This window comes from Pinus tabuliformis, chromosome 3_2, assembly GCF_031772625.1.
Source record: "Pinus tabuliformis cultivar Carrire ecotype Pingquan chromosome 3_2, CPIR1, whole genome shotgun sequence".
NCBI lineage: Eukaryota > Viridiplantae > Streptophyta > Pinopsida > Pinales > Pinaceae > Pinus > Pinus tabuliformis.
This window is the reverse complement of record NC_142302.1, coordinates 89,035,886-89,043,569: the sequence shown is the minus strand read 5'-3', so window position 1 is coordinate 89,043,569 and position 7,684 is coordinate 89,035,886. Positions and strand designations below refer to the sequence as shown.

The following is a 7,684-nucleotide window of genomic DNA, read 5'->3' as shown; positions in this document are numbered from 1 at the left end:
CCCTCAGATACTCTTTCTTGTGTGAGCCTCCTATTCAGGGGCTTTTCTTAAAAGCTTTCCCAAAGCATCATATTCTTGTCATATCTTCTACGGTCAACTTTGTCTCTTTTCATAATTCTCAAAATGTTGTACAAAGGAAAACGACTATAGGCTGCCATGTGGCAAGAGCACTCCTCTCCAGTGTGGTAGGTGCCTTTATAATATTGTATAAGGTCATGGGTTGTTTGGAATTATTCTCATTATTCTGTTCATACTTCCTATGCTGCATAACAATGCTTTGCTTCCATTAGTACTTAGCTGAACAGCTAGTGAGTGGGATGCTTTTCATTTCGTTCTTGAAAATTAAGCCAATAAATTTGAACTCAACCAGGGTAAACTGGTCGTTGGAAGTGACACTCACCCAAAACAATGAGATCCCTTAGAAAGGAAAAACATTTAATTTTATCTTTTCACATTACATCAAGGAAATATTCCAATTCAAACAACCAGCTTTGGAGATTAGTATTCCATGATAAATACAAACACTATAATATTGTTGGATATAATTTCCTCACCATAATCCAGATCTCTCCTGGTTAATGAAAGTCAGGGTTTTCCTGGTATTCAGATGTTCAAGGATACCTAGGTGAATATCTAATGTACACGATTGCAAATGGACAACAGCATGATTGGAGATTTCCTACTGATGAAGCGGGGATTCAAAATGCATTTGTTATGTACCTAGGGGGGATAATATGGGGTACCAAGGGAGGTACCCAACATAATAATGTAATAATGGGATGGGCCATAGTAATAAATAAGGTGGTTAACCCATGTCATGTAAGGGACCACAAGCAGTTAATAATAATGTAATGGGCCCATGGTATTAGTTGATGGTATGAGGAAACCATGGTAATGATGCATGGTATTGTATGTATGAGGCCTATATAGAGGCTAGAGACTCCATATGAAGATGAAGAGAAGTATTATTGTATGAACAGGCATATGGATTGTGGAGTGTTCTCCTTCCTTAAGGAGTGAATGTATGGTGTTGCCCTACCTTAAGGGTTTGATTAATAAAGAAGCATTTCATCTTTTTTCTGGGTTTATTTTTATTGTCTTATATTTTTTTATCAGATCTATAATATTTATGGGTTAGATCCACAACAATTGGTATCATTTGTGGTCCCTTACATGAGATGGGTTAACCACCTTATTTATTACCATGGCCCATCCCATTATTACATTATTACCTTGGGTATCTCCCTTGGTACCCCATATTATCCCCCCTAGGTACATAACGGCATTTGAGTATCATTGAACAAGGAGTCACACCTTGCTTACAAAAGTGGAAGAATAGGTAAATAAAATCTTACGACCTTAAAAACCACTTTTACAGTTCCAATAATGATATATTTGAAGAAAACTGTAAAATGTTCCAAGTTACAAAAATATGAGACAACAAAGCCCATGTTGATCATCTTCCACCAGAGAGTTTGATTACATCCTGGTTATATACAGAATCCTCAGCCCACTCAAACCTTCAAGGCATTAGTTCATATTCTTCTCGACGAATGACTTCAACTTGCTGCCACTCTTCCCAACGTTCATCCAAATCCTCTCCTTCCAACATGCGCACAACTTTTGTCATTTTGGGTCGATCTTCCGGTGAGGTCTGTGTGCACAACAATGCTACCTGAATCATTGCCTCAACTTCTTTAACGTCATTGTTCTGCTTTAGGTTTGCATCTACAATAGCATCTAATCTTTTCTTTCTTGTAACTTCTTAATATGATCCAATAATAGAACGTCATCCTCATCCTCAAGACGTGAAAAATCTATAGCATGTTGTTCAGTGACAAGCTCCAAAAGAGTAATACCATAACCAAACACATCTATCCTCTCTGAGGATCTTCCAGTTGATAAGTATTCAGGAGCAACGTGACCCACGGTTCCACGGACTTGAGTTGTAACATGAGTTTTCCTAGCATCAACTAATTTCGCTAGCCGAAAATCACCAACAACACCTTCGAAGTCTTCATCTCGCAAGACATTAACAGCTTTCACATCCCGATGAATGATTTTAGGATTCCAGTGCTCACGAAGGTACTCCAAACCACGGGCTGCACCTAAGGCTACATTTTTCCGAGTAGGTCAGTCTAATGGCTTTTCTGTAGGTTTGGGCTCCCTTAGCCTGTATGCAACACTAAGTTTTTGCATATATGGATAGACTAGAAGCCGCTCTAATGGTGCAACACAAAATCCTATCAAGCGCAGAAGGTTGCGGTGGGTTGCCACACTGATCATCTCAACCTCCCATAGAAATGCTTGCTCCCCACCAGGGCTATGATAGTCAGTCAATCGTTTTACTGCAACCTTTGTATTGTCTGCCAGCACTCCTTTATATACTTTGCCCATTGTTTTTAAAATATTTAGTTTTTATTTATCATTTTTCTTGTACGCACATCACCTCTGAAACGAGAAAAGTTCATATATGCGGTAGACTACTTCAGAAGATCTGAAATATATAAACATCCATGATAGGACAATAATATATTATAAAAGTATATTTGAATACAAGTGAGATGATTGAATTACAAATGAAACACTGCTTTATATACCTAGGCAGGTATGCTTTCATGAATGGTCATGTCCTTAGGGACATGCCTATTGATTAACTAATTACTATTTAATTAACTATTTCTTATTATTATTATATTTATATTTTATTCCTAATAGTTAAAATGTAGGAACTTTGAACACAACAATCACCACTAAAAAGTTAAAAGTTAAAACATTTATGTTGTAACTTTTCAAATGGATTTCATGAAAGTACACGTGAGGTTCTGGTTCAACACAAATGACATTTTTGCACTTTCAATCATATTTGATTGTTTCATTCGCTATTTGCATCAAAAGATAATAATTGTAAAAGATATGTAATTGTATGCTGAAACATATGCATTAAACCAATAGTTTGAGAAGGCAAGTAGCTACAATAGTATATTTGTACACTTACTTTTTGATATAATATACAAGAAATAACCTGGGTTGCAATAGATAGGTCGAAAGCATAGAACAACTGATATTTCGATATGCTTGGTTTGTTATATAAATTATAAAATGGAAAAGCTTTTGAACTGATAGTCTGGACAGGAATTTCAATCTGCAGCAGGCATATTAATCCATCTTTAAGTGATAAACTTATGGAAAATTATTTGGTCATTCACATAGAGCATACCCATAATTTTCTCTATCCCCTATCTGTTAAGCATTTTGGTTTTGTACAGTGCTAAAACAACTACATCTGTATTAGCAAGAAAGGTCACTACTTGCTTAGCTTCATAAACATAGCAAATGGTTGAACTTAAAAAAAATAATCTGGTTTGACTGCTTCATACTTTATAAATTGCTTGGTGTGATGGTGATTTTGAGCCAGGCTATTTTTAAATAATAGAGGTATATGCGAGTTAAATATTGGGTTACTGCTTTCAATATTGTCACCAACAAAGTAATTATTGAAGAAAGTATATCATTTGAATGTTTTTCAGATGAGTTTCATTGATGTTACGACAAGTTTTATTGACTGAATTGAATAGTTACATTTATATTTCGGCTATCAATTGAAGTTAGTGTGCCTGGATTCATGTTTATCATATTTGTATTTCTAGTTATGTTTAATTCTGCCTGGACTCCTGCTTATCTATTGACCAGGTTACTGCTTGCAACGAATGCAATTCAAAGAAAGGCCGCAAAACCCTCGAGGAGGCAGAAATGAAACTGATTAGGACTCCTAAGGTTTTTAAGATTCCCTTTCTGTTGAACTATTTGGTTGTTATTTCTTGGAAGCATTTTGCAGTAAGTTTTGATGCATGGCAGAAAATGTTTCTAACGGGATGTAAGTGACCATCTAGGCACCTAAAGATCATGATGCGTGGGGTATACCTTTAACATATGCAACTTACAAGCTACTGAAGTATCGAGAAGGGATGCGCGATGAGTGGAATGATTACATATCTAAACCATTGTTTGGGTCATGATATTTGTTACTGTTCCGGATGTAAAATAGGCGTGCTGCTTGGTTTCTTTCATAATATGCCAAGCTAGTAAGATATCGATTGTATAAAATAGTATAATACCAGATCAAATTCAATAGAAATAGCCTCCAACTTGGCTCTGTGACTTTCACATCTATATAATCAAACATGTAAACTGGATTACCAAATTAAATAAACCTCAAGTCAAATTGAGAGGAGATTATGAGATTTTTTTTTTTTCAATCTCATTTATAAATTGAATGCTTGGCAAAACAAAGAGATGAGAAATGGTCAAAGATCATGTTGAGATGTGCTGTGCATGCTTTAACAGTGCATATAGTATATGGCCTGCAAATTTTTATTTTTTTTTGTTGAAAATAACTTCATTAATACTTGGATTGTTATAATCACATGACAGTAATAAGTGGGTGGCTACAAGGCTACAAGGCCTTTGAACTTTTTTTTTTTTTTTAATTTATTTATTGGATTCTTTATGTGTACTTGTTGAGTTTGATTTACTCCTCGCTCGAGCCTTCACTACCTGCATCTTGGGTTTGGGAAGTTCATCTTCATTGAATTATGAATCCTCATCCCCCTCCAGGATAGTTGGTTCATCTAGTTTTGGAACTAGTTCTAGTTCATCTAATTCATCCTTCTCTAATCTAAATTCCACACTAGTCATTATCATGGCTAGAACCAATGCTAGATATAATACAGGATATAATGCCAACCAGTGCCTTCTACATATATGGCAGGTTTGAATCTCCTCAAATAATATTAATGTTCCTATCCATAATTATCCAAATTGGCCAATATGCCAACTAATCTACCCTTAGTCATTCCTAAAACTAATGGTAAACCTAAAGAAGATCCCTCCAACCACATTATATCTGTAGGGGAGATATATTAACTGTTGGTTGTAGTTCTTCATGTTATACTTTAAGGGCATGATTATTGTTCGATCACTCACAATCTCAACTACATGCGTACCTAAGGCACTATTATGGATGAAATTAAGTTGATACCAATACAACTAGAAATTGGTACAGAAAAGCAAACCATGAAATATTAATTGAACCAACAAGGTCAAGGATGGCTTAGACAAAAGAAAAGGTTCACTCTTGGAATTCTTCATTCGTAAACACTGTTAGTTGTTCACTTACCAAGCTTGTAAAATGTAAAGTAAATGTGAGTACAAAGGTCTTATGTTCAAATCCCCTATTATTTACCTGTGAACACCTGCTGGGGGTGGCCCTGTTCACCCAGCAGTTATAATGGTCGCTGTTATAGTGGTAGTAGTAGGGTAGGAATAGACCCCATATCACACAAGTATGAGACCGGTCCAGTTGTTGATTCATCTAATATTGCTGGCCAAGAATGGAAGTCAAATTGAAATTTCCATCTTTTTATTTGACAATGTTATGATCGTCACTACCCACAAAAGAAATATAGCAAGACACAGGTAAAGATATTAGCGTGTCCCTGCTGATATGATAACCATACCAAGATAGGAAACAGTTTGAAACAACTTATGTTTCTTGCCAGATGTAAATATTGGATATACAACTATACTATATAGACATACCGACAATTAAGCTAGTGTTCTGGTTTTTTTTGAAAAGTCAATTTATTCAGAGTGGCATGTTTCAAAATGCTGCAATGACTGGAGTCAACGAGGATGCTAAGAAGAACTGTGATTTATATTCATATATGCTTAGAAAATACTCCATCAAAGCTTGCAACATACCTGGTAGCCACGCCCACACATAATACTTTCTCACAGTTTAGTTACATGTTCATTTTATTGGGTCTTGTAAATCTTTGAAAGCTTGGTTCAATATTGTAAAAGCTTGGTGTGCTTGAGGATGAGAACATTTATCAGGATGTACTAAAAGAGACAGTTTCCAATACCTTTTCTTTGTGCTGATGCACCTCTATTTAAGCCCAACACATCATATGGATTACTTGCATTAAGAGGAATAATCCTTGTCACCTCTTCAAAGCGCTCTGCATCATTTGCTGATTCTGCTTCAACCACAGCAGCTGGTGGTGGGGGTCCTATCAACACATCATTCTCTAATTCCTTCTCAGCATCCCTCAAGGCAGCTTCTGCCTCCGTTAGTTTAGCAGCAGCTTCCAACATCTCTGCAGAGGGCATGGTTGGGCCAATTACTCTGCGTTTGGTAGAGGATGGTGAATCAGCTTTCCGCTCAGATACTTCAACATGCTTGGCATCATAATCAGGTATTTCATCGTTATATTTGGATTCCCTTCCTTGAAGATCAGATTGTTCATCTTCTTGATACTCTCTTTGATGGTCAGATTGACTTTCAATTGCAACACTAGTATCACACTCAATGACAGAACCTACAGCTTCCAGACAAGGGAAACCTCCTCTAGGTAGCAGATAAAGTCCTCTTCCTGTCCTTTTAATCTTTAAGGATTTAAACAACTTCTTAAGAAGTTTCAAGAAAGCTTTGTTGGAGAGTTCTTGGATGTCTATCGCTTGTCCATCATCAATCATTTTCAGTAGCTGTTTCAATTCCTGCTTCACGTAAGGGAACTTATTCAGAATTAGCTTAGTAATCTTTTCCGGAGTTTCCTCTGCATTCTGATCCTCCCCCGCCACATCAGCCGAAGAAGGTGACTCTGAATCTTCATCCGAACTATGTTCTATGTGTCTCCTCTTACTCCTTCCATTCCTCTTGTCCCTTCTTTCCCTCTTCCGCTTTCTCCTCCTTTTCTTATCCTTGCGTCTGCGATAATCCTCGTCACTGGAGTCCTCACTTGAACTCTCCTCTATCCGCTCAGCCTTTTTTGATTTATGATATTTCTTATCTCTATGACTCCAATTCCTCCGGTTCTTCCTTTCTTCTTCAGTATCACTGGTAGAATTATCAGACTCTGTATATGCATCTTTACTTCTCTTCCTCCTACTGGTGCTGCTAGAATTTTTCTTTATGTTCCTCCGACTACTTCTTTCACTCTCTCCTCCCATTTTAAGATCAATGATGCTTCTGGTAAATATCTTAAATGCACAAAACCAACATTTCGGTTCAAATTTCGAAGTTTAAAATTTAAAGTAGGGTTTGAACACCGTGGGCCACTGTCAGTGAAAAGATGAAATTTAAAATGAGGCAAATTCAAGAGAAGAAACCTTGTGCCGACGAGAAGCCAACTTATTCAGAGGCGGAAAGAGGTAATTTCACTCTCGAAATTATCTATTTTGCTGTGGCATCTGCGTTAAGCTGCTTCAAACCCATGTAGAAACTTGAAATCGACCTTGAACCGCAAACTTCAGCGAAAGCAAAGGGGATGGGGATGGGGATCTCCTTTTTCACAGGACAATTCCTCAGAATTTGAGATTTTTTTCGGAGGAGTCGTGGATGATGCATTGGTTGAGTTTAACTTGTGGATGAAGAGAGGTTTTTCCAAGGGTAGATTTGAGGGATTGATTGTTGATGATCTTCGAGACGTATAGATTCATGCTACGCCCTTTGATTATATTAGGGACCCGGGACCCTGCACGGTAAGGACCTTCCAGCACATCGTCGAGTTCACCGAGCTGTTTTGATTTGCTTCATCTAGAAGCTCGGTCCATATTTTTTTGTATTTCTATAATATTATTTATTCTGTCAGGAATTTTACAGGCGCATTTAAGTTGAAGC

At 37.0% G+C, this 7,684-nt stretch overlaps 2 pseudogenes; both read right to left on the bottom strand.

Annotated features, from left to right (window-relative positions):
• Positions 1-1,456: 1,456 nt before the first annotated feature.
• Positions 1,457-2,286, bottom strand: LOC149179972 (LRR receptor kinase SERK2 pseudogene; annotated as a pseudogene).
• Positions 2,287-5,812: 3,526 nt separating this feature from the next.
• LOC149179971 (uncharacterized) lies at positions 5,813-7,406 on the bottom strand (annotated as a pseudogene).
• Between the last annotated feature and the right edge of the window lie 278 nt (positions 7,407-7,684).